The sequence below is a fragment of the Psammomys obesus genome, unplaced genomic scaffold, assembly GCF_907164565.1.
Source record: "Psammomys obesus unplaced genomic scaffold, mPsaObe1.curated_primary_1811, whole genome shotgun sequence".
Lineage (NCBI taxonomy): Eukaryota > Metazoa > Chordata > Mammalia > Rodentia > Muridae > Psammomys > Psammomys obesus.
In genome coordinates, this window is record NW_026592890.1 from 5,316,396 (window position 1) to 5,321,977 (window position 5,582).

The following is a 5,582-nucleotide window of genomic DNA, read 5'->3' on the forward strand; positions in this document are numbered from 1 at the left end:
TTTGCTGAGAACCAGTGGGTTTGGCTGGACACGGCTTGTGGTTCACACTTCGGGAGAGGAACCTTTCAGCACTTGTATCCCTTTAGGAAGCCGGTCACCTAGCCTGCACGGACCAACAGCTTAAGACTCATGTAGGATCTGGAGAGATGTCTCTGTGCTTAAGAACGCTGCATGTTCTTCCAGAGGACCTGGTTTGATTCCTAGCACCCATGTGATGGCTTCTAACTGTGTATAACTACAGTTTCAGGGAGGACCTTCTTCTGGACTCCCTGGCACCAGGCACGAGTCTGGTGCCCAGCCATATATGTAGACAAAACACTCATACACATATAAATAAGAGTTTTTTTTTTTTTAAAGATTCATCTGAAGAAGATATCAGATAGAGCTCACATTATTTTACATCTTAGAATAACATGTTGCAACGAGAAATATTTAAGTTTGTGGAGGAAAAAAATTCCTTGTAATTAACAACTTGTCCACTTTTAGGGGTCTGCATTAAGAAGGAAGTTCCTCAATGGAATTATGTCATTTTCTGCAAGAAAAAGATAGAACCAAATCCTTTAGCACCTACTAGGACAGTCGGGAGCCTGTCACTAATGTATCCTTTAAAGGTATCCGCTGATTTTCACAATGGAACTAGGCACAAAGGGAGTGAATATCAGCAGCTGAAAATAAAAATGAGGAATGGACCACATTAGTGCATATGGCCCATTTGGAATTTGTTGTACTTGAAAAATAGCTTTATTTTCAAAGTCCATATGTACCATAAAGCAATTAATCACATCTGTGTGAAAGACCCGGAAGGCCCTTGGATTAAGTCACAGAAACTTCTCTTGAAAAAAAAAAATGGAGCTGATCAAATCCTCAAATGACTTCCTGTTGTATAAGTAATTATTGTACATTATATCAAACATGTTCACTAGGCAAGTATTTATTTTTGAGGAACTGGAGTGATTTATAAGGTGTTTCAACACAAGTGGCAGTGCAGCAGCTCATCAATGATGGGAGCCATTTGAATAGCTAGTAACAGCCAGTCAAAGAATATATACACACTGCTTTTCCAGCAATGGGGACTGAACCCAGAGCCTTGAACATGCTAGGCAAGTACTCTACCACTGAGCTGTGTCATCCGCCCGTTTTTATTTTTCAGACAGGGTCTTAGCAAAGTTGCTTCAAACTTGTGATCCTTTGGCCTTAGCCTCCCCGACAGTTGGGGTTACAGGCATTTGCCAGCACTCCTGGCCAGAAGGTTGAAAAACACTAGCAATGCTCTGCAACTCCCAACGCTGGTGAAATGAGGGAAGGCAATCATGAAAATGACATGGACACCAGTGGACACACATTTTTCTTAGAGTTATACAACAGTTACACACTAGACTGTAATAAAAGTATTTATTCCAGGTCCATCAAAATGCAGACCGCTGACAAGGTGCAGTGCATTGAAATGCTCTGAGAAGTTCCTTCCCATGGTTCACTGCTGCCACTGTGTTCCCAGGGCCCTTGGAGACAAACTGTACTGGCCTACTGATGATCTGGCGGTCTTCAGTGTTGTCAGAGCTGTGGAGATGGAGGAGTAGATGCCTGGTAGGGGTTTCCAACAATGAACAACGGCGTCAGGTGCCCTTGGGTGAGAAAATTTGACCTCAGTTCTTCACTGGTCCTCTGGAACGTGAAAGGGCCCAATTCAGTGTGTTTTGGTTCAAATGTTCATAGTTGATTCTCATTCATAACTGGGCCAAGGTAACATGTTTTTCTTTTTGTGGATGCGATGGCATCAAGTAGATTCGAAGCAAGTCTGCTGAATGATCAAGTGTAATTTACCCTGTTTATTGTGCCTGCTTTAATCTCGACAAATAGAATATGCTGCTGCTGGCCAGAACGCTTTAAATTATTTGTTGCCTATTGCGGTTTGTCCCTCTCAGTCCCCCCATCCTACTAGACATAATTGTTTAGCATTCTGAACTCACAGGCCAGAGATAATTTGCATATCTGTTTCCAATCCAATGGCCGTATAGCCATATAGCCAGTATCCTGCGCCGACTCAGAGTTATTCAGTGCTAACGTCTAAATCGGAGACGTGAATAGGACAATTGTTTAGTGCTCTTTAAAGTCCCTGACCAAGATCAGTAGGGAAATCCCATTAGCGCTATTCATCGCATCTCTCATAAATCTAAAAGGAAAGCAAGTATCCAAAGCCTTATTCTTTAATAGTTCTTATTTGTAAAACCTTGACAGGGCTTTATTCCAAATTGCTTCCAAATTACGGAAAGAATACTGAGAAATATGATGGGCAGTGAATCGTGATCGCCTCAGTCACCAAGTAAATAAGGAGAACAGTAAAAAGGGCTAATCTTCGAGCAAACAGTGTGATGGGCCTTGGAGAGGCAAAAAGAACAGAGCTGTGGAATTCTTAAACTACCATCTGGCTCACTTTTCTTTCAGTGGGTAAGTTGAAGGGCCTTTTATTCAGTGCCCTAAAACTTATTCAAAAGGAGCAGTATTTGAATATTAATATTTCCATATAGTTAGGGGAGAGAAAGAAAACCTTTTGTAACTAGAAAGGCATGTTTAACAAAATAATGGGTAATCCTCTGGCTACACACGAAAGGCTGTGGGTGGGAGGCTGGCTGAGGCCATGGCACGGCCAAGGCCACCAGCAGCTTTCCACCTCTAAGGCTTCCTTGTGGTGACAGCAAGAACACAGTTGTCATTATGGTTTGAAATTTAGGCACGAGAGGTGAAAAATTAAGGAACTCATTAAGAAAAACCCAATGTGATTTCTGTCACTTTCTCGCACCAAGAGAGACAAGGCTGAACTGCCACGTAGGATGGCCCAGGCAAAGAGAATAAGCCAGGGCTAAAACGGTGCTTCTGTGAGACGTGAGCTCGTTTCCTTATTTTATACCAGACCCCTGACAACTGCCATCTTCTTTATCAAGTGCTGGCTTTACATGGAACTGAAGAGACTTTCATTACATTTTCCCAAGGTGTGCTGGGAAAGTTGAATAAATAGAGGAGTCCATGATTTATCTTCAGCAAAGATGTGTTTTAGAAGACACTTTAGCGTTCTCCATGGCTACAAAGACCTAACCAAGTCCTGCAGGCTTTGTGCTGTGGTGCCTTCTGTCTGCTTTTAGGGTGTGGCATCTGTCACTGGAGAGGAGAACCTGGCATGTGGTGCCCTTTAGAGCAGGTTGATTTCTGGTGCTGGGGGCCTCTATTTTATTGCCTCTTGGTTCCATTCTTTGAGTTGACTTGAAGTTAAATGAGATTTCACTCACATACTTAATTTCTTTCTTCTTTCACTCACATATTTTTTTTTTCAAGCTTCATGATTTTGACATGAAAAAAAAAAATATTTCTAACAACAGGCCAGAGCTGAACTTGGTGACTCATTTTCTCTTTTAGGCATGGTTGTGGAAATAAGTCACAACATACGGCTTGTCTGAACTGACTTTGATATATTCTACTCATCTGAAAAAAAAAAAAAACCCTGCACTTTTATGATTATATGTATATATTTAGTTTGACTGTAAATGTCTAAAAGCATAAATATGTAATTGATTTTAGAATGTCGATAGACATATACACAAAACAGACATATTTTCTATTTGTGTATGAAACTTTGAAAATTCAACTTGTGTGGTGTCATCCTATAATTAGTATGCATTCAAATCTATAGAGAGGAGATCCAGGGGGAAAATGTCAAGAAGGCATGGTAACAAGATGCAGTGTTCTTCTGGCAGAACCTGATGAAAGGGTTGGCGTAGACTCATCTGATGGCTGAGGCTCCCTCACACACAAGCACATGGACCCTGCTCTCCAGTCGTTTCCATGGTGTCATGAAATGTTTCTATCCTTTACAGCGACCTTGGGTATAGACTGGGTTCTCTCTCCCCCTCACTTAGTCACTACCAAAGCCCACTCACCATCTCGTTTTCTATTTAGCCATCTAAAATATTTACACTCGGTCTAGAAAACAACCACTGCAATTGACATCAACTAAAATAGTTTTTATGAGCTGCTAAAGAATGATTTTGGAAAAGTGCAAGCATACTCCTTCAGCCTGACCTCTGGGAAGCTTTGGTTTCAAATGCTTTCTCTCAGTACAAATCAGTCCACCCTAGCACAACCGAGCCATTGCTCAGGTTAAGAAGTCTAGACATCCGAGGCAGTCAAGAGGTTAGTTATTCCATGATAGTGTTTAAAACATTCTACTGCTGAAGCAATATTGGGTCACTTTTTGAAACGGGCAAGTACTTAAGATTTCTGCTTCAGGATTAGACTGTTTACATTGTTATTGATTTTACGTTTATTAAATACATCTATTTGGTTTTGTTTCCCATTACTTAGAAATGAACTCATATCAAGAGGGTTAATTGCACACATTAACCTCTGAAATATGATGAAAGGCGTCGTGTAGATTTACGAAGACAGGATAGAAACCTAGGCGGTCGCTGCTTTTGCACCAATAGTTAAAACGTCTCTTGAATGCTGTCTGCAGCTAACACTATACATTTGAGAGGACACCCAAATGCATTATGAGAAAAATACTCCGTGGGGAATACTAGGAGTTTTCATACCTACTTAAGGTGCCTTTAAAAAAGAGTTGCTTAAACATCATCTCGGGGATTGGAAGTGGTGAATCATAAGCAATTATTGAGCGCCTGCTGTGTACCCGGCACAGCCTTCTTTGCGGTTTAACCTTCACTTGGTCTTTCCTCATTTCTCAGTTGGATGAAGTTGTGGGAATCACGCCGATGGCCGGGAATCGAGGCGGAGAGGCCAAGGTTCTGAAAAAATTACATAACTCGAGAGAGAGAGAGAGAGAGAGAGAGAGAGAGAGAGAGAGAGAGAGAGAGCGCTTTCCCTCGGCCGGCCTGCCTGGACGGCCCCCTTCCCCGCCGGCCTCCTCGCCACCTCTGAGGCCCAGCGCACAACTTTGCTTCCCAGCCCCTTCTCCCTCTTTTGTCTGCTCGTCAGACTCGTTTTCCACCCTCGCAGCGCTCCCTTTAGACGTGAAAACAAACACAGGAACGCGGGTTGGCAAGGAGACCGGAGGCACGAGGGACTGAGCAGCTCCGGGCCGAGAGCGCCGGCGGCCGGGGTCCCCTGATCCCGCCAGGCCGGGCTCGGCGGCGGCGCCGGGGGCCGAGTCCAGGCCGCGTTTTGCGAGTGCGCAGAGCCCTCCGAGAGAAGCGGATAATAGTTGCTCCGGCTCGCTCGGCTCCCGCACGCCGCGCTGGGCCCGATAGGCTCAGGCAAGTCGTGCACCCCCCCGCCCCATATCCGGGTTAGAGAGGAAAAAAAAAAGAGAGCGAGCGAGCGAGCGAGAGTGAGGGAGAGAGAAAAGTTTCATTGCAAGCGGAACTAAAAAACTTTCCGGCGGCCCAGGCCGGAGCGGGCGCGGGCCCCCGGGCGCAGAGGCGCGCCCCCGGCGGAGCGGCCCGGGGCTGCGGGGAGGGGGTCGGGGCGCCGCGCTTCCCCGCGGGCCGCGTGGATGCGCGCGGGAGGGGCGGCCGGCTGCGAGTGGGGACATTGTCTGCCCCCACCCCGCCCGGCCGCGCCACGCCGCGGCGATC

At 45.3% G+C, this 5,582-nt stretch overlaps 1 long non-coding RNA gene across 2 annotated transcripts; it reads right to left on the reverse strand.

Moving 5' to 3' along the window:
* Nucleotides 1–330: 330 nt before the first annotated feature.
* Nucleotides 331–5,501, reverse strand: LOC129683215 (uncharacterized). 2 transcript variants are annotated; one of them, XR_008721121.1, is made up of 2 exons: nucleotides 4,584–5,501; nucleotides 331–1,795 (listed from the first exon to the last, which is right to left on the reverse strand). It is a non-coding gene; the product is annotated as an uncharacterized LOC129683215 (long non-coding RNA). The 2 variants fall into 2 exon arrangements; XR_008721122.1 differs by having other exon boundaries at nucleotides 331–1,798.
* Between the last annotated feature and the right edge of the window lie 81 nt (nucleotides 5,502–5,582).